General features: G+C 43.0%; 1 long non-coding RNA gene across 2 annotated transcripts; it reads right to left on the bottom strand.

Annotated features, from left to right (window-relative positions):
* Window positions 1-440: 440 nt before the first annotated feature.
* LOC106016496 (uncharacterized) lies at window positions 441-20,826 on the bottom strand. 2 transcript variants are annotated; one of them, XR_011804301.1, is made up of 5 exons: window positions 20,197-20,826; window positions 18,785-18,844; window positions 16,738-16,808; window positions 4,571-4,732; window positions 441-3,958 (listed from the first exon to the last, which is right to left on the bottom strand). It is a non-coding gene; the product is annotated as an uncharacterized lncRNA (long non-coding RNA). The 2 variants fall into 2 exon arrangements; XR_005260416.2 differs by lacking the exon at window positions 441-3,958 and having other exon boundaries at window positions 3,985-4,732; window positions 20,197-20,813.
* Between the last annotated feature and the right edge of the window lie 791 nt (window positions 20,827-21,617).

Here is a 21,617-nt window from a genome sequence, read left to right as displayed (position 1 = left end):
GGCTGGAACCAGCCCAATTCAACTATTAGAAAAATAGAAAGAAAAATAGAAAGAAAACACAACAAACAACTTCTCTGCATTAAAAATGTCCTTGTGCTAACAGTCCAGTGATCCAAGACTCCCTCCCTCACAGGAACGGGAGGACAAGTGAATAGGTCACTTGAGAGCTCCATTTAATCGTGAAAAATTTCAAAGCTCCCAGAAAGGATCCTGTAGGGTAATACACTAGCAAGATGAAAGACATTACAGTCTGTGCATCCCAAATTCCTTTATGTTCTTCAGATGCACTCAGCCATGGCGAACACCAACTGCTCCTCTTCTCCGAGGAGTTAGCTGCTACGTACCAACTCCGCTGCAGTCCCCAGGATTCGGCAATTCAGCTTTAGCCATGCTTATTCGACACGGATGAACTCGAGTCAGAAGACAAGGCTGAGGAGAAAGCCACAGGACAGAGCCAAGGGATGGTTACCAAGTGCCACAGCCCAAGAGGAACAGTGGGCTCCCTCCTAGCACCCTGAGCTCCTGAAGTCCCCAAGGGTACAAGCTACCCCAACTCCTTCAGGAAAAAGTACTTAATTCCAGTTTGCTTTTTGGTAATTAAGCAATAGGACATCTCCCTGTGCCTAATGGTGGTGGTGTTAGGGGGGCGGGTGGTGAGGGAAATAAGAATACAACACAAGTTTGATGATCTGTCCTTGTTACAAAGAGAAAAACTGCACGTAAAAAACATTGGGAGACAATCAGAGAATCAACCCAGGTCACTAAGGAAGTCTGGCAGTCTCTGGGCACAACCCATAAGCTTTCCTGAAAACATCTATCTTAAATATCACATTTGTTCTTGTTTTAAGTTCTCCTTTTGCTGAGAAACCCAAGTGCCTGAATGGTTATTTGTGGAATACTAATAGCCACTTGCAATTGAAATGAAAACATACCACAGCAGAAACCATGCAGACAATCCTTTTTCTAAGTCAGAGGGCAGAGAGAGGATGCAAGCTGCAAAACGTCAAGAAGCATAGCAGTGGCAAAAAAAAAATATATATATATGTTTGAGCATACAACCACTATGAAAAGCAGCTCTGTCTTGTAGCTAACCTACAAGCTCCCACCTAAGCTTCTGTAAGCTTCCACATTCAACTCAAGTTCACTGGTCATTAGATACACAGAGGCCAAGGCACTGGTCAGATGTTTTGACAACATGAATTTAATACTATCACCTTCACAGCAAGAGATGGGGGGGAGAAGAAATGTCATAAACCTCATCCCAATGCTTCCCCCCTCCTTTTTTTTTTTTAAGATAGGGACTTGTTAAAGCCAAGTCTTTGATTCATTCACTAGACTTGCAACTTAACCTAAGAATGCAGTTGTGTGTGGGGGGGGGAAATCCATCCCTTCTACACAGATCAAAAGACTTCAGTTTTGAAACATAGCTGTTTTGTTTACAGGGACAGCACATTTGTCAAGTCACCTCTTGCCAAAGGAACCACAAGATCCTTGCAGAAAACACTTTCTCACAAGAAAGCACATACAGAAATCTTTAAAATACTGTTGTAAAAGAAGCACTTATTTTCTTTAGCAGATTACTTGTTAACCAGCGGGTACGTTCACAAGAGGCTACCTCCGGGTCTCACTTGAGATAAATGGTTTTAGACTGGAGAAAGGGAAATTTGAATGCACTTGCACTGAATCTTCAGTGGCTTAACATTAATTGAACACAAATGTAATTGCCTGAGTTTGCAAACTATGTAAAGGATTTTATTTATGAGTGGAGTCTCACGCTCTCCTTGTTCATTCTTTGTAAAGCATAAAAATAAGAGCAGCAAGTAAAGACCTCCCAGTTTCTGGTGGAGCAATGCTTCCTTCTCCTCTGACTCCAGTTCTTTCTTCAGGCAGTTTGCCTTCACACCAAGCCAAGGTTAAAGAACACTACTTGTCACATGCACAGACATGCAGGATTTGGGTGGATTCCCATGCCTCTGACACAAGGTCACACACAACTCTTGCAGCAAGCCAGGAGGGCAATAGGGAGTTTAAACCTGTCACTCCCCATTCTCCTGGGGAGGTGAGCAGGACCCAACACCTTCTGCTGTTCGAATTCAGCATCCTCCAGCTCACGTACCTTTTCTTGGAGAAAGGAGAACAAGGGGAGGAAGAGTTTTTGCAGAGAACACTTTTTTGCCTCCTCTGATTGCAGCCCTATTACCTGTCAGAGTTCAGTATACATCAGCAGGGATGTCTCCAGAAACAACTAATGAGCAGAAGGCAAGTTGAGTCCCCTCTGAAATTTCACAACACTGAAATGCAAAATCATCCATAGGAATGTGGATCAGCTGTAACAACGGCAAAGATCTGAGATGTTTGGCAAGTCTGTAGTAATGGGCACAGCTACCCAAAGACGAAAAGCATTTGGGAGGTGACACAGCAGCATACTAATGAATCCTTGGAAAGAACCGCTGCTCTAAAAGGCATGGAGAAATCAGACTTCCAAGGGGCTAATCTCAAGGTGTTCAAGCGTACCTCCACCAGAACCATCCGCACGTTTCAAGCCACATGCAAGGGCCAGGAGAAATCATACAGTCTGTTCACACAAAGCAGCTTTAGAGAGCAAAGGACCAGCCTTGCATCTCAAAGTGTCTAACAATGTGCCAGATACACTGTTCCACACCAGTTTGCAACGGGATGTGGGAGAGGAGACCTATGCCCCACTGTTCAAGGTATCCTGCACCCACTAAGCACACATATCCTTCCTGGGTGATGAGTTTACTAACTGCTTCTGTTGGGGATCACAGCCTGACTGCAGGCTTGTTACCTCTCAGGATTCAGCTGCAGTCTGTTGCTGCTGCCTTTCCTACCGAAGACAGCAGGATTGCTCAGCCAGAGGCTTCAGCAGGAGCGTAGGTGGCTACGGGTAGGAATTTTGCTAACAGCCTTATGCAAAACTTTCTGCAGGCATTGGCTCAGATACTTGCCTAAAAGGCACAGGAAGAAAAATAGCATGTTGAACTGTGATGCACTGGCAAACGGTCTTGAGCAATACCAAAAAAAAAAAAGCAAAGATGGCAGCCTGGTCAATACCCATCACAAGAATCCATTTTCATCTGGCCTGCTTTGGATGCAGTAAACATGCTGAAAGTAACTGCAAACCCTTAGGCACCACCGCGACAGGCTTGTGTACCTCACTGGAACTCCACTTAAGATCACAGGGCTCCTTATCAGTTGCTATTGTGCAATTGCTGTGGATTCCATAAGCAGAGAAAAAAGGAGTAATAATGAACATATTTCTTCCCTAAGCTATCGCCTTGCAACACCTCAAGAGGGGCTTTAAAGCACAGGTCAGGAAGCCCAGTAGTTATGGCACTGAAGGAATGACACCTGAAAGGCTCCAACAATGAGAAATGCTAAGTGCTGCAATTACAGCCAAGTGAGTGTAAACCAGACACTGTGATAAAGAGAAAAGGATGGGCACTGTCTTCAACAGACAGACATTTTTCATTGCCTATCAGCAACGGTTCCAACTTTGGTCTCATGTGCTATAATTACTTTCAGCTTTGCTCTCGGGCAAGTATTTTTCAAAACCAGTTTCCATTCGAGTGGAAGTGACTGACTCCCTGCCACGCACAATGCAAGTTGGACACAAACCTCCTCGTGCCCTGGCTCACAGAAGCCATAAGATACAGGCTGTGGGGCACTTTTCCAATGTCTCACAAGCGATGTTGAAATTGAAGTTTATGAGTGGGAGAGCAGGCTTGTTAGCTCCCCATGAATAGTCTTGGACACAAAGAGAAGTTTTCTGATGGTTACTGTACATGAGTGAGGAAGATGACTACCTAAGAGCACATGTCCATATTATGGCCTATTACAAAGCAATTAATCACTCCTACTGAAACTTTAGAAAAAACAAATCCTTTGCAAGTGTCCAGGATAGGAAGTTTTCTCCACTCTGAAACACCGGTGCAGCAGCCTGAGAAGACAGATTTGCAGGCAGCCTGAAATGGAAAGACAATTCCTTAGTACATGCAGCCACAAGGAAGAAATACCGTACCAGACCTTTGGGCATTGACTACAGCTCCTCCAGAGGTGTTCCTTGCAAATAGGCAGTTTGGTCTAGTCTACCACATCCCTGTTTTTAAGAGGAAAAGTACACCCTCCAAACCTAGGTAGCTTTCTAGATTTAGAAGTAACAGAAAGATGCAACAAATCTTTTAACATGAGAGGACTGGTGACAATAACATGGACAAACGTTTTCCCCCTAAATTTAAAGTTCCAATGGATATACAGAAAAGATTAATTTGCGTATTTTTTTTCTTTTCATATTAATTCCACAAATGATAGAATACATACAGATTCAGCTAGCATTCAAGTGTGGTTTCCACCATCAGAAGCTTTTGAAAAACAGCATGAGAGGTGAACATGGTACACAACTACCATTTGGCACACAAACAAAGCAGGATAGAAAAAACGGTATCACACAAAGTCACAATTCCTATTGGAACAAGCATTCTCAACATGCGCAGTCGTCTCATTAGCTGGTTATCATTAAGCTATTCACCAAAAATAAATTAAAATGGTTCACCTAAAGAATAAATACAAATTGTATTATAACGGAGTCCAGGAGAATTGCTATTGGGAAGAGGATCCATCCTCATTACAAAGAAAATGACTGATTCTGAAGTAATCTTAGATCCCAAAAATGTGACACACAAGTTTTGATGTTGTTCTTTGCTGGCCAGTAAGTCTGTACAATTGACTACAGATTTGGTCTTTGTGACTTTATTAGCTCAGCCATCACGTTTGTTAGGCAATTGGATCAGAGTGCAATACAACTTTGGGCCATTTAAGGAAAACTTGGGGCAGAGGGGCTGGGGGTGCTAACATTGCACCTTACCCCTGTGAAGTATTTCTGAGATTAAAGAGCATGTGACGGAATAATATGGGAGAATATTATTAGGTAGTTTTAATTGTTAAGTTACACAGTAACAGGAAAGGAATATTTAATTTATGTAGCCTACAAATAGTCAGCCATACTGTGAACAACAGGAATCTAATAGCCTCAGCTAAATCAAATGAATTAAAAGCGTAAAATTATACACATGCATGCACACCTTGAATAGCTCTTTTGGCGTTAGCCTTGATGCAAGACCTGAATTCAGGGGAAATTACTTTACAAATTAGAGCACTTACGTAGCCCAGATAAAAAATAATCCTTCGTGTTGAGGGACTAATAACATATTTCTGAAAAAGCAGCAGGAGGAAGGCTGGGGGCATAAGCCTGGCACAAACACACAGAGCACATATGTGGAGATTGTAGGTTAGTCTATTAACAAACGCTAAGAACCCCTGCGCCATCCCAGGGAAAACAGATGAAGGACCAGAATGTACAACCCAGCACACTTTGTTCTGCTGAAGAGAAATAGCCACGAACAGTTTCCATTTCTTGCCAAGGCAGCCAGCAGATCCCTTAAAAACAAAAGGCAACCCATGCTGTTAAATGTCCCTTCACCACCCTCCTGGCTGCAGGAGCTCCATGACTGCCACCTGCTTCCTAAAGGACGTGAGTGCTCAAGAATAGCATGAAAAATGGACCGATTGCATACAAAGGAACAGCAGCCAGCAGGTGAAACACGGCCAGCCCAGAGGCACCTGCATGGGGCTTGCTGCTGCAGAGCGCATGCCTCCCCTGACGGCCAGTTAGCCAACGGCCCAGGCTGTCACTCAGGGCACTTCAGCAGAAAGCTGCAGTTTTATCCTAGGGAAAGGCTCAGAGGGTCCACGGCGTTTCCAAGAAAGTTGTCCATGCAGTCTTGGCACAGCTGGTTCAACAGTTACCTGTTCCTCAGAGCTGGAGGAACTCCAACGCTGGTACATTTTCAGCCCTGATGCTTGCATTAAAGTTCCAGAGGTTTTATCCAAGTTATCCTTAACCTACTGTGCTAACAACAAAACAACCAGGTGATTTATACTGCATTGCTCTCTTCCTGCAGATCTTCACTACATTGCTGCCTCCCAACTGCCTGACCTTGCAGTGCTCGGCCCTGCCTGGCTTTTTTGGTGGTCTTTGAAGCTCAGAATTTCACTAATTCATTTCCATGCTTTATTTCTTCTAAGAATTGCTTCATGAAGTCTGCTCAGGCTTGGGAAGCAACACTCTGTTAGTGTGTGCCTTTTATAACCAGGAGCTGAAGCATGAAATGGGAGAAAGACTGAGCATACGTATATTCACACTACAGCATAAATGAGTCTGAGAATAGAGCTCAGAGGAGAGATGGGGAACAGCTTCCTGGCCTAGAAGCAGCTTTCCATTCCAGAAAGACGAAAATTGATTTCTGCATTCTACTTCAATTAATTACCAAAGCCATTCCCATGTGATTAAATTGAGTATATGCTGTAGACCAACAGATTTTCCACCAGGATTTTCAACAGTACGGGAGGATGGAGGCTGTCATTCCTGCCAGTGCAGTGCCACAGCCAGGCTGGCTTTCACTGTGCTCCATCACCACTAGTGCCAGTGTCTTCCTTCATCGTGTAGGAGATCACAAGCAGCTTTCCTACTCATCTCACCAGCCAGCTATCACTCAAAGTCATCCACAGAAGCCAGGGCGTCACCATCCATTAAGTGCCTGCTGCCTTACCAGTGCTTTTGGAGCTCTTTTCCCTACTCCCATTAAAAACCAAATCCAAACAAGCAGTTTTGGAGATGAGAGGATTGTCTTTTATTATGTTCTGTGACCTCGATGAAATTTTTCCAGAACAACTCCTCTGGTTCACATTAGCCTTCTCTTGTGGGGTAAAGACAATGTTTTCTGCAGATCGGTGGCACAACCTCAGGAACAAGTCACCCCAGCTTGGGACTCAATTAAGCAAACTAAAATAACGTTCTGCACCTATCCTCCACGAGTTTTGTAAAGTTACAGCAGTTTCCAACCCTTCAATTACAGACAAAGCATTTTGATTAATAAATTTAAAATTATTAGGCCAGGATATGTACAAGTACCTGCCACAAGGAACAGTCTCTTAAGATTCTTAAAGCTGAGTATTCTATTCATTTGAATTGGGGCTAGTTGAGTTAAATTGATTTTTTTTAATGCATTTATCCTCTACAGGGACTTTTTTTTCTTAAACGCTGATTTGTTAAAACTGTGCCTATCCAATACTCATTACTGAAATGCGTGGAAAGCTGCCAAAAGAAGCGATGCCTTCTGGACTAAACAAGGGATTTATTACTGGGAAACCACAGCACAGGGTAAAAATCCATCACAAACTTATCGATTTAAACTGATTGTAAGTAATCACACACAATTTATATTAAGTGAAACATACTGCCATCTAATTTAGAGTAAGTGAATTGAATGCTACTACTCTGAATTCTGTTTAAAAGCAAACTAATTGATATCCAAATAGAAATAATTGACGATTTCAGAAAACGTTAATAAAATATTCAGTTATCTCTGTTTATAATGTATTGATAGGTCATTTTTACCTATTTAAAAACAGTTGGGTAGTAATTATAGTGTTATGTTTCAGCACAGGTTTATACATAAGCCTGAGAGCAAGTTAATTAGAAGTGGACAAATACTTTGTCTGCAGTGAGAAGAAAATAATTTGATATGCAAGATGCAGGTTAAATGACTTCAGCTCATCCTTCCTATAGAAGCCTCAAACTTTGCCTGCTTTCCTCCTAAAAGATGATGAAATCATACATTTCACTAAAATATGCTTCTCTCACCTCCAGAGAAAACATCTCAGGATGAAAATTGTATTGTGTGGCACAAGTTGCCATTGTGGGACTGCTTCTTCCCTCAGAGCTCCCATTCAGGGAATTGAGCTTGCCAGACTCCTTTGATATGTCACACAATTGGATCCCAATCCTCAACAACATTAGTCAGCCCTATAGCCAATTTTATTTCTAAACAAATATTTGGAGGTGTTTGTTGCTCTTTTAAAACTGTCAATATGCAAACACTTCCAGGAATAAAAAATCATCTTGTTCAGAATGATCTCTCTCACAGGCATAAGTTTGGCTATTAATATTTAAGGATGTACGAACATATTCTTTATTAATGAAGTTCCTTGCTTATAACAGGAACACAAAGCATGCCACCATTTTTAGTATATTGTCAACCTCATAGGTTTTGAAGACCACAAGCCCACCCCAAAGCTTGAAATTTTTAATTTTGAAGTAACACTCTAACATATGTTGTACTGAGGAGTTTAAACCTAATCCTGCAATAAGCTGTGTGTAAGTGGAACAGTTGTCCATAACTAGCCTCATTACAATTCAATTAAATCCATTTGCAGAGTGCAATGCAGGACCGGGCCCTTAGGAATTTGTTCCTGGAGCTTATTAAATTGCTAGGTATCTTCAACAAGGCAACAGCACTGCATCCAAACCATAATTTATTTCTATTTACCTTGTTAGTACTAACCACCTGTTAGCTGTTATTTTTGTGCAACCAGACACTTCCATTTATGTAAACTTTTCCATTTTTGTTATAACCTGTCTCTTAATACATTTTTCATGGCTCTTGAAATCAGTTTTATGTTGCTTAGACAGTCTGGTGCTAGACTTACACACAAACCACAGGCGGTACAAAGACAACTGTCAGCCTAACTTATCCAGCAGCATGCCCTGGCAGGTCAGCGTCCCCAGCCACTTCTCCTATTTAAGGGCTTCTGTATTTCCATCTAACCTAACTGAAGCCACGAGTTAACTCATTATATGGGGAATGCATTCTCTGGTAAATACTCCTCAACAGCTTGCATCAAACTTCAAGACATTTTACAGGCAAAGTATACCAAAAATATACAGTACTGCAGCTTTTCAATTATATTTATTTAATGGGAATGTATGGTTGTTTCATTTCCCAAAAGCTGATACCAATCCCTTGATTAAGCACCTCAAAGGCTCTCTTCTGCTGGTTCTGCTGAGCTGAAGTGGTACTCTCCTTAAACAGGCCGATACTAAATTTTACAAGAGGATGTTCCTGCCCCCCAGGTACTTGCCGAGCATGACTTAACTTGCTGAGAAACGACTGTCAGAAACAAAATCTATTTTGTAAGTTCAGGTTTTTAAACAAGGTCAGCCACTACAAAGCAATGCGGTTTGACAAAGACTTATTTCTACCCAGTGATGTGAATATAGCTAAGCAGTAACAAGCCTGTTTGCACGCTGTTCAGAAACACCACCAAAACTTCCACCCACAGCTACACACATCGGATGCAGGCAGCTGAGCTGGTTGGAGGTGCTCGGTTACCTTGCAAAGTATTTACTTCCTCACAACAGAAGAACAGTATGTTATAAATTAGCTTATACTCCCATTTCATAAGCATTGCACTGCTGTTTTAAGACAGTTCCCAGACTAGAAAAACATTTGTTCACAGCTCAGGAGCTAGCTGCAGCCCAAGGCTGGGCCTCCCATAAACAAGAGGCTATCAGCTATTACACTGCTAAAAAAAAGGTGTGAAGAATTAGCAAATTAGAGCAGTAAGTAATCCTCTTCACTAAGGGGTAAATAGATTTATTAATAAAGAAATAAAAGCAAAACTTTGGTCAGAGATAAATTGTCACAAGGGAAGGAAGTGAAAAAGGTTTATTTTGTCAAATAATGGCTAAGTTTAGGCAGATACAGCTAGCAATTTTTCCTGCTGCTTTTCTGCCTCCCTACTCATTCTCAGCAGTGTAGCTATTTTCGGTCTCTGAAGCACATAGTAGAAAAGCAACAGAAACTGGTAAAAAAAAAAAAAAAGAAACAAAAGAGAAAGGTTCAGTGGATCAAATGCAGAAAGACAATTCAGGCACAATCTTTGAATAGAAAACAGGGAGTTGCACAATTTGAGAATCATCTCTTGGCATCAAAAGCAGCTCACAGTAGGATTATTTCTGTGCAGAGTTCTGCAGGTTACAGTTGTGGTCAATAGAAAACAAGGATCATACAGGTGCTCTCATGGGAGCATGGCTACAATAGCACGTCCTCCTCCTTTGTAATCTAGCTTGGGAGCTAGAGCTCCTAAGAAAACTCTCATCAGACAGGGTTTTGTTGTGTTGAGTAACCCGTTTCCTCAGACTTGCATCATTGTGGATTACAGCACAGAAAACCAGAAATTTCCTAAGACAAAATGGTTTCATCTGCCATTACACTAGTAACTGCACACAACTACAACTAGAATTAGTGCCACATGTACAAGCTCATCCTAAAATAAAGGGCCAAGGTCGCTTAGCTTTAACTTGAAGAGCCTGCTTTAGCAGAAGCCATTTGTCATGCGTTGCGCTGCAGAGTCTGACACCTCGCTTTTCAGCATTAAAGTAGCTCCACTGCTAACACTTCCAACCATCCAGCACCTGATGATGACAGCAGTACTGATACCGTGCAAGGCTATAGGGGACATGAAATGAGATGTTGCAAAACGTCTTCAGATATGCTTAAGCTGTTGAAGCAGCAGCTAATATTTGCTTTCTTCCCAGCTCAAAAGGAAGCAACCCTATTAAAAGACAAGCTATCTCACACACTCAAAACCCTTCATTCCCATCAGCTCTAACAGAGGCCACTACTCTCCTGCCCTATATGGTGACAGAGCTCAAGTCAGACAGCAAACACAACCCAATTAGAAATGCATTTACACTCACTCTGGATGAAAATCAGAGTTATTTCAGGCATTAGCCTTTTTTTGATGGTAACAGATGGAAAGCACCCTGCCTTACCTTTCTTAGGCCTCTACTTGGTCCTAGACAGGAGTTTCAGCCTTTTTCAAATGGTCTGTCTTAAATACATCCACCACTGCTCCTAAAAAGCCAGCTCATGCACCATCTGATCTAATGATGCCCTCCTGCCTCCCAAAGCACCACACAGTTCCCCAGGCCCTTCTCTTTGCAACACACCCTCACTGCCTGGCAACTCCTGCCCCGAAGGCACAGCTCCAGCCCCCCAAATGCAAAAGGATTGGTTGCTAACCCCTGTCCCCAGGCTGCGTGGAAATCACCAGCAATCACCCCCAGCCTGCTGCTGCTGTGAGCTCACCCAGCCCCAGTCCCACTGCCCTCCTCCAGGTGCTGAGGCTGTGCCGAGTATCCCACGGGCCTCCCAGAGAACAGGTATCCTGCAGAAAGGGAGGGGGAAGGAAGTTAACCTGGAAAATGCTTTGGAGGAAGAAAAAAAAAGAAAGTGACAGATAATTGTTGACAGCCTGCCCTAGAGTTGGAGAGAAGCTGGAAGAGCTGGAAGAAGCATTACAGACAGCAGAAACTCACTTGGAAGAGAAGTTACTTTTTCTCAAGCAACATTTTAAAGCAAAAAAAAAAAAAAAAAGCATCCCAAATGTTTCTTTCCTCAAAGTTGTCATGAAACCAACTCATGGCAGCACCTCAAAGCACTGATGAGGTATTTGTCTGCTGTATGTAAAAAACACACCAATGCCAAGCTTTCATGATTGAAGCTCTACCTGAGTTGCTTCATGCAAGCAGAAGGGCACGTGGGAACACAGAGCAGCAAGCAAACCCAGCACAACCCAAATCCACTGCCCTAACCCAGCACTCGCCTCCCTCCCGGGTCTGGAATTAAATAGGTCACAGCCTCATACAGGGGGAGCCTGGCTCAGGATAAGCTGTAGAAGATGAGGCTATAAAACCCCAACGTGCAACTGTCTCTGGAGAGATTGCTTTGGCTCAGCTTCTTTTTCTACAGGACGTACGACACTGCCTGGGAGACTGCTGGCTTCTCTTCCCCACATTTTCTTAAATAAAATAAAATAATATATATATATATATATATATATATATATATATATATATAAAACAACAACAAAAAGCAACCTCCCTACCAGTCTCCAGGGAGAGTTAAGGGCTCTAACTCCCCACTAACACAAGCAAATTACCCCAAGGAACTTGCTGTCCTGGGTTGCAGTTTTAGCCTCAAGAGGATTTCTTTTTAACCTCAAATTGCAGTCAATGTATTGTCATATAGGGCGCACACACAAAAATCCCCTCACAATCCCACCTTCCTTTGGTACCTGTGTGACAGCATTCCCAGACACCTCATGTACACAGCCTGTTATTTTCTGATGGTCCTCTCCTCATGCCACAGCTTTGGATCTCAGACAAGTGACATGTTGATACTGAGAGTAAAGAAATGCATCTGCTTGATGAGAGCAGCAAGCTGGTGTAGAGGCTGTCAAATGGAGGTAATGTCTTACAACTGCCTTAGTATAATGAAAATATCTTTTAACACTCAGCAACAACTGCAGAGTGAGACAGAAAATAAAACTGCCTACACCTGGAGAGCACGCTCTCTGCTTGAGAGAGCATTAACCTCTGCTCTGGGCTACACAACCTCTCTGAGCGGAGGAAACCCTATTTCCAACGTGTCAGATCAACTCCAGAAAGGGGCAGGCAGACCATTTTGCTTCCCATTCCTTCTGCACCAAACTATTTCATCATCGTGCTGTTGTTTGGAGGAGATGGGAGAACTGCCAGGATCCTGTGTGCAAGTAGCTCCTTGCACAGGACCAGCCTCAGACAGCCTCAGCAGCACACGAGGCCTCGGCTGCGCTCAGCATGGCCACACAAAGGCAAGCAAAGGCAGATGAGGTAGAAGGAAGCCTCAGCTCAGTTGGGGAAAACCACTGTCCAGCCCAGCACACCATTTCACGTTTTTAGAGTGCAGTCTATATAACGAACATGTTTTTTTCAGGAACTGGGGATAAAAATAAAGATACACGTGAAGCTGAAAACCCTGAATAGCTCACACATACTTGAACACGCACCTGACTGTCAAACAACAACAGAGAGGGAATCAACACAGGCTCTTTTTTGCCATACTTTCTGGAAAGCCACTGATAATTCCGGTGAATTAGACTTTGCATGTTGCAAACAATTCTTGACTCTAGGAAAGCTTTAGACTTACATGCTTTAGACACTTAGGCAGAGATTTTCACAGGTCATCGGGGAATTTGGATGCTGAGCTCTTGCCAGAAGTTTGAACATTGAAAAGTAAGCACAGGCAAGCAAATATTTGAGGTATTTAACCTCCCCCAAAGGCACCAAAGCTAAGCACTCAAGTGACTAACCACTTGCAAAAACACAAGCCTCAAATTTTGTGAGATCACCTACATTAGCACTGAGCAGCTATTGAAAGCATTATCCAACACTTTCCTAAGCACTGAAGGCTAAGGAGAAGTCAGCCAGGCACACCAGGCCTGCAGGGCACAGCATGATTAGCTTCAGGGGGGTTTAATCACTGCTGTGATCTTACACATGAAGTCTAAGTGCAAAGGTGGGGGTGGAGAAGCATTTAGTGTTGTCCAAAGAAAATAAGAGATTATGGTGAAGAGTGTATGAGAGGTATTATCAAATCAATACTGTGCAATAAATACACTAAGTGCATTAATCCAATTAGCTGAGTGGAATAAAACGAATGTGCGGGATAGTAGTAAAACAGGAAGATTGAAAGAGGCTGAAGTTAAACATACCCAAAAAGGAGAGGCAATGAAAATAAAATACCAAAACAACAGGCTTTTGGCATCTACATGCAGTCTGAAAACATAACCTGAGCACGGATGTTGTCTGGGCAAGCATGGGGCTCATACCCAGGCTTATGGATGAAGAGGACAGGGACACGCGCAAGGTTTTCCATGAGTGAAAACACAATGCCAAAACTCTGCAGCTGAAGCTTGTTTGTTAAATGCCATCACACCATAATACACTGGAAATAAAGAAAAATATCACTGTAAAGAACTAACGGCTTGCAGAAGCTTATTAACTTGTAGCACAGCCCACATGTCCTCAGTGAATACTCAGTCAGATCTAGCATGGAACTATGAAAATAATAGGGAGGGAGGAGGCGGCCAGGCTAAGAAAAGAACTAGCAGACAAGGAGAAAGAGGTATTTTAGACAGTTACCAATGCTTAGAGCAGAGAACTAAACTAATCCCGTATCAGTCCAGGCTGTCTGTGCTGCACCACGCATCAGTAGCACAAGAATGGGAAAGCAGCCCCCTAAGCATTCATTTCAATCAGGCACTCTAATAAGAGGAAAACTTCTCTCCCTGAATGTTTAAGCAGAAGCAAATGCAGACTGAGTTATGCATGCATTTATTAAAATTTTCTCAGCACTGAGTATTTTGGCTTTTAAGTTTCATGCACAGCTTGAAAGCAAGGCAGAAGCCAAAGCATTAGGAAGAACACCATCTCTTTAGAGGATTAGGAATTAAGTTAACTGCACATTAGAGATTAAATAGTGGAGTACTTGTCTTTATTCTTAATAATAAACCATAAGGCATTGAGCTACGCAGCACGATTAACTTCTTTCAACTTCTCACTATTACTGCTGAGACAGCAACATGGTAGCCTCACAGAAACATGAAAAAATATGGAGTGATTAAGTTAAAATTAAGTGAATTTAGGGCAGGCAAAAAATGCTGCACTGCAACTCAGAATAGACAAGCCTTTTGTTCCTGTAAAGAGCAGCATGAGCACTGGCAATGCTGGAAAGAATTCCAACAAAACAAAAGTCGCTCATCACTTGAAGTGACCTGTTCTGAGGCTTAAAACATTATTCTATATCCCTTCTCTCCTTTTTGACTCGTAATTCATCTGGATACTTGCTCTGTAGAATAACAAGACTGCTAATGATGTGTACAGAGGAGGGGAGAAGGACAGACTACGGAATCCATGGCTGAGCTCTCACTTCCTCCTTCATCAGGCTTATGTAGTCTTGGATTTAATTTTCCTTTGACCAGATTCCCCATTTATAAGATGTCTCTTGACTTGAAGGCATCCCAACAAACAAAAAAGGAAAAAAAAAATCACACATACATTTTAGTGTGTGAAATGTAGAAATATTACATGCTCAGAGATCATCCTGATCATTAGACAATCAGCCCTCCACGCATTAAGATATCAGCAAAATCCAAGACTTACCAAGACCCCTAGGAATAAAATACTTTCCACAAGATCAACAAGTTCTGCCTTCAATGCAAATCCTCAAGTATTTTCTATGGTGCTGTAAAATGCTAAGTGTGTTCTTCAGTACCCTAGCCTGGATTAGGATGTGGCTGAAGGAAGGAAGGAAGCCAGTCTTCGAGCAGCTGTAGCCTACAAGCGAATGCCTACATACTTTCCACCATGCTATCACGTCCCACCTACTACAGAAGCTCACCTGAAAGGTAGGTTATTGGTTTTAGCTTCCATCAAATTATGCCTTAAAGTGCTTCTTTATTTCCTGAAAAACTGGACACACTTAAACCACTGAAAAAACTCTGGCACCGAAGCCCATCCTGTCAAGGTAAGGCTATCTGTGCATAGCCTTGGACGTTTCATACCTGGGTAGTAAGCCTGGTTTTCCTGCTTTGCACAGTCTAGCACAGGTAACTCAGATCCAAGACTAAGTAAATCTAAACAAGCAAATAGCCCTATTGGGAACAGCTTAAGTCGTCACAGCACAACATGCAGCAGCTGCTTTGAGGTGAAGCTCTCTCCTGGTGCAATAGGCAGCAACTCCCCTCTGTGCTGTTTCTGTAGCTACATGAGATCCTAAGTGAAGTATCAAAGCCTTTTCAGCTAGATGCGATGTATTATCTGTGATGTGGTGGAAAACATACCTAAGCCAAGCATACAAAGCTCACTGAGAATCTGGAGTTTTGTGGTAGCCTTCAGGCATTATGACTCAGGTGCAAATAGGGCTCAGTACCACATCCACACATTCAGTGTGCCAGGCTGTGCCCTGCAGCATTTGCCACCTAAACACACGAGGCAGAATTGGAGCTGCTGAAATTTTTCCAGGAAAACGCTGGAAAAATGCAATGAACCAAACCATAAATGCTTCATGGAAATATAATAGCTTCCAACAACAGAGGCAAGTTTCCTCCATATTCTCAGCTAGCAGGATGCAGGGATTTCACATCATGGGCATGGAAGACACAAATTAAGTGAAAGGGAATTTAGTTTAAGTGCTACAGGACCAGCAGCCTTTGGAAACTTGTGTCTACCAAAGCTGGCAGTACACTCAAATTTATGGTCTGTGGGTCTCTCAGGGAAAATATGGGAAGTGAGCCTTTGGTCAGATTTCAAAGGAAAATACCTTCATTAGACACTGCTTTGGGTTTGCCGGACTGGTCTGTCAGTATTTTGGGAACCTGGAAGTCTGGTTACTGAGAATACCCAGGACTTAACAGCCCTGAGAAACTTGTCTTGTTCTGGAGTACATATAGCTTTGTTATGATTCCCGGAGAGCTGAACTCTGCTTCCTAAAGCTGGTATGGTCCCAGCTCTCTGTTTGATCTGGTGGCAAACAACCTCAGACTGGAGTTGAGCTGGGGCTTTAACATTACTTCAAAATGACATTTCCTGTTTTGTCTTTTGAAGTTAGCAGGAGAGTTGCATTCTCTACCCAGAACAGTGACTTTTTTATTTATTGTTTTCATAGATCTACAGGATGGAGATTCAAGCATAACGTATGATATACATATATAATACAAATTTCCCAAACAGAGAAATTTGGACAATTAGGCTTATTTTGATACTCAGTAAACTATGTAATTCTGCCAGTGTCTTACTTAGCTGAAAAGACAATACAAAAATACACAGTTTTTGGATTTTTTTTTGGAACAGGCTATCTGGTGGCGTTCCCAGGTAGCCTGTTCCCCTTCTATTCCACAGGTGGAATAAAAGCACAACAGTTTTGTTTAGTGAAGCAAAACAGGTGATTTTGCCATAACTCTTCCAGCAACAACTTTAATAAAAGTTTTTCCCACCTGTGGCAAATTTAGGAACTCCTGGAATTTCCCTGATGCTCAACAGTGGAAGAGTTATCACCTTCAGCTACCTACAAAACAGAAAAAAAAATAATCACAAGCTTCATCGGCCCTTTAACCTGCCTTTGCACCACTTGCAGGTTCAGATATTCACATCAAAACATTTTATTTTGTATCCAAGTTTTCTATTACATACAGATCATTCCCATTCATAGCTTTTTAGATATTCTGTTCATATACCTGTTAGACAATCCTCTGTCCCTTCCTTAAAATCATAAATATCCTCATAAACCATCCTCTCAAAACATCCTCTTCCAGGCTAATATCAACGCACTGTTTTTATACCCATCAGCTGTTTTTACAGGCCACTAAACTCCCTGTTTGCCAATACTTAAGCCATTCAAAGAATCCTTCAGAATTGCCTGAAGAAAGCCACATGCCAAAAGAAAGCAGTAAACTCATCTTCCTTTGTAAAAACCCAAACTCCTAATCTAGTATTCTAGATAAAACAAAATCCTACAAACCTGTATTTAACCATCACTTTTTGTCTCTTTTTACTGTTTCCCATCTGATATACATATATATAGCTATCTTTGGGGGGTCTTTTTCCTGTCCTGAGGAGTTCAGCTTGCAATGCCATGGTCTTTCACTGCAGTTTTAATAATGGAATATGTTTACGGTAACAAAAATAAAAATAAAACCCTGGTAAGTATAGTGTTGCAGTGTTGTCTTCTTATTTTTCAGTTGGATTCCTAGGTTTAACATAGTGCTTAGCTCACTCACCAAAATGCTGCAGACATTCACATGCAAAGTATTTTGGAAGTGAAAGTCAAGGACATTCTGGATTTAGCCTTGCAGTGACAGGCAAATTCAGTCCTGCATATTTGAGTAAAACTGAAGTTGTGAAAGGTATATGCATAAAAATAAGGTCCAGAATGATCCCACTGTAGTCTGGATGCCAGAATTTAATGGAAACTCATGTAAACAGTCAATTAGAAAGAGATCCAAATACTTTATGGTAGATTTCCTGGAGATAGACTGTTCTCTGTTTTATCAGGAAGTTTTGGTGCCATTCAGAGCAAATATCACAAAACTGTTGAGACTGGGAACAAATTAATTTGATGTCAAATACAGTTTAGCTTTATATTACTGCTAATTCTGTTGCAGTCGTTGCAGAATAATTCTCAAAATCTGATGCCCACTTTGACTGTAATCCCTCCAAATTCAAGTCAACCTAAAGATGTAACCTGCCAGAACAAACTTACTGCATTGCTAATGGACATCAGCATATACAGTGGGGGAGAAGGGGAACCAAACCAAACCAAACCTGCACCATGAAACTTCTCACACAGAATTTCCAAAAACAGACTTTCATGCTCTTTACAGGAGGAAAAAGGTGAGGGGCTGGGGCAGTCATATCACAGAGAAAGAAGCAGAGGCACAGATTCTTAATATGACCTTCTTAAAGAGTCTCTAGCAGATTAGATAAGAAATCAAAACTCAAACTGCTAGTTCTTTGCTTTTAAATACAATTTTGCAACATGCAATCATCTGCAGAAACATGCTACAGAACAACACACATTTAATTTATCTTCATACTATGGGAGCAAGGACAAATTGTACCTCTAATTCAACATAGTTAGGCTGCATCCCCATGTTAGCAGAGCCTGAGTTTGGCTAGCACGCTGAACATCATGATGGGATGCTCACAATTTCAGCTAGAAAAGCCTTCTTATACACAAGCTAGAGGATACAGCACATCCAGGTACAAAAATGGAGTGACTGCTGCCTGGAGAGCACAGCAAGACACCAGCTGTCTACCCTGGCACCCACTGACCTGCTGGCCATCCATGCTGCCTCAGCTGGTGAGGACATGCCATGAGGGTATTTACAAACACCCTTCCCACACAAACGTATCAGATAAAAGCAATATTTGGGACAGAACAATACACAAAGAGTTGATCTTGCTCCCCAGAGCCTTCCCCACCTCATTTGAGATAAAAATTCACCCTTTTCCCATTCCACCTTGTCCAGCTGCCAGACCCACCTCTGCCGCCAGGCTCGCAGCCACATGGACAATCCAGTTCCACCATCTTGTATGCCCAACCTGTAAGGGAGAGCATTCAGAGGTACTGACAGAGAAAGACAGGAGTTCACAGTGCCTTTTGATAACAAACAAGTACATTTTAAGAGCCCTATTGTACCTGCTCCTTTTCTTAGTTCTTAATTTTTTCAACTCACTAAAGGTGACAGTTTAACTTACAGCTGTTGCTTTTTTTTTCTGTATTTACTTCAATTTTCTGCATTCCTCGATATGTTTCTCTAAATACCTTTATCAAAGTAACATCAAACAAGAGCTTTCTTATCCTAACACCTTGTGGGTCTCAAATCAGAAGTGGGAACTGCTGAGGTTTGCTAAGAACACCAAAGCAGCCTGAGGGGCACCAGCTGCCGCCTTGCTGCGGGCCGGCACAAGAGGCCGCGGAAGAGACAAATCTGTTGAAGACTTTTTAAAAAAGCAAACAAACAGCCCCAAAAGTCCATCTTTAGAGCTTCAAAAAGCCTGCTCCCTGCCGCCGCCGGGCAGGCGTCTCCCTCTAGCGTCCGAGCGCGCCCACGGGCCAGCAGCCCGCCGCCATGTCGGCTCGGCTTTCTCTCTCTCCCACACTGCCCTCTGCAGCCGCTTTCCCGGCCGTGCCCACACGAACCTCCGCTCACGCTGAGTGAAAACGAAATAAAATGAATAAAACGAAGAGTCTAGAGGGGCTTTATTAGTCAGGACTGACTGGTATGAGCAGACCCACGTTGGTCCGCAGGACACTAATGCCTCAAAGGCCACCTTGGCACAAACACAGAGCCTCTCTCTCTCACGCATATCTGGCAATCTCTCTCTGTCTCACTAAGAGATGCCAAATCGCTGCTACGGCAAGTCATACTAAAGACGTGTAGATTGGTTTCTGCAGATACGCCAGCAGCATGACATGTTTCTGACCTATGCTGGTGGGCCACCAGGACGAAGGCCCAGTGGGCCAGGCCCCGAGGGACAGGCTGGATGTCTGTACGCACCTACCTGCAACGACTGTCTTTTGTTGAATAAAGCCTTCAAAGAAATAGATTAGTATATTGTTGTAGCAAAGTGATGCATTTACTGCTGCAGAGCTCCAGATGCTTTATAAGCCACAATAATACAGTTAAGTGGAAAATGAGTCATTTAAAACCATAATGACTGTCATAACATAGTGCCACTGACAACAAACCACGGCTCGCAGTAGCACCACAATGATAACGCTGCAGGGCTGCTGGCCCCTCCACATGTAGCAGCCCCAGCACTGCTAGAAGGAGCCCAGTGTGGGGTGGCACAGCCAGTTGGGGGGGCCAAGCTGCTCCTGCCCTCCGCAGGACACATGGGAGCAAGTCACCATCTCATCAACATGGCGCTTTGCCTCATTGCTGGCTCACCTCACTGCTTGGCTTCATTGAAACCCTTTTGGTGACTCAGGTGAGCAGAGCAGGGCACTGCCTTCAGGGGGTTGTCCTGCCCTGGAACAGCACCCACTTCTCTCCAGTCAAGGAGGCAGTCCTGAGGATCACCAGACACCCCCTGTGTGGGGGTACCCACATCCACCCTGGTGAGGCACACAGGAGCCCTCCATGCAGTGCTCACCACACAACAAGCATTTTCAGCACAGAATTAATTCTATCTCTATGCCAATTAGTGTTTAAACCTTCAGCTGCTGTACCCACAGGTGTGAGCTATTTGGCAGCCACTGGTGTGCTGTGCCTCTGGACCTGCCTTTGGGTGCAAGATGCCTCAGTCATTGCTTTCTGAGGGACTCTGACACTGGCTGTGCCATGCCAATGGGGACAGCTCCTTTTCCAGGCTCTTGGTGTGGTTTGGCCAGGGGGCAGGTGCATGTGGGGCTGTGGGAATGGGAGCTGGAGGCTCCACCAGGTCTGCTTCAGCCCCTTAGTCCAGCTGAAAGGCTGCACTTCCCTGTAGTTGCCTGCTCAAGGCACTCTGAGGAAAAGCCCCTTGAGGCAGGCAGACCTCCTCAGGGGTCAGCAGGGCTTTGACAACATCAGCAGATTGTTAGCCTTCAGCTGACATGGCAAAGGTGAATAGGGCAGAACAGGGAAAAACAAAACAAAACAAAAAACCTGCTGGTGTGAAGCAGACAGCTGTATGGATGTTAAATAAACCATTTTGGTTTATGTCCTTAGAAAACTTGACTTTAATTTTTTTTCCTCATCTCCAAATGAAGCGATTCACTGCTGACTGCAGTTAGCCCCTTCAAAAGGCAGGTAATGGATAACACAGGTTGATGTCCTCATTAATGGCTGAGGCTTTGAGGGTCTGACACACGTTGACTCATCGTACGCACCATTTGCAATAGAGAGGCATCTTTTATTCCCATAACATAAGCAACGTGCTTTGTTGCTGGACTGTAGCACCATGCACTTTAAGCCTAACTCTGCAAAATATGATTACCTCTATCTAGCTGAACGGTCCGGGTACAGACCACTTCTGATCCCTCTTATTAAATGTGATAAAGCAAGGTCACTCTTTAGTCAACCTGATCATTGCCTGCCACAGCACCATTGAGATTTCTGTCATTTATGCAGGGAACAGGAGAGCTCCTCACAGATCAGACACGTATAAAAATAATTTAAAGCCACATTCACCTTGCACAAACCAGCATAGCCATCCCGTCAGCCTACACATATTTCAGTCTCTCTTTAACTACCCTCTTGTGGTGTTTCAGAAGAACAACAGCCTTTTCTAACAGGTGAAAATAAATCCAGCTCTACTTGGCCAATATACATTGAACACAGACGAAACGTTTCTTTTGGAAGGCAAGTAGTCAGTGATCATTTTATGA

This window comes from Anas platyrhynchos, chromosome 20 (genome assembly GCF_047663525.1).
Source record: "Anas platyrhynchos isolate ZD024472 breed Pekin duck chromosome 20, IASCAAS_PekinDuck_T2T, whole genome shotgun sequence".
Classification (NCBI taxonomy): Eukaryota; Metazoa; Chordata; class Aves; order Anseriformes; family Anatidae; genus Anas; species Anas platyrhynchos.
This window is presented reverse-complemented; position numbering and strand designations above follow the sequence as displayed.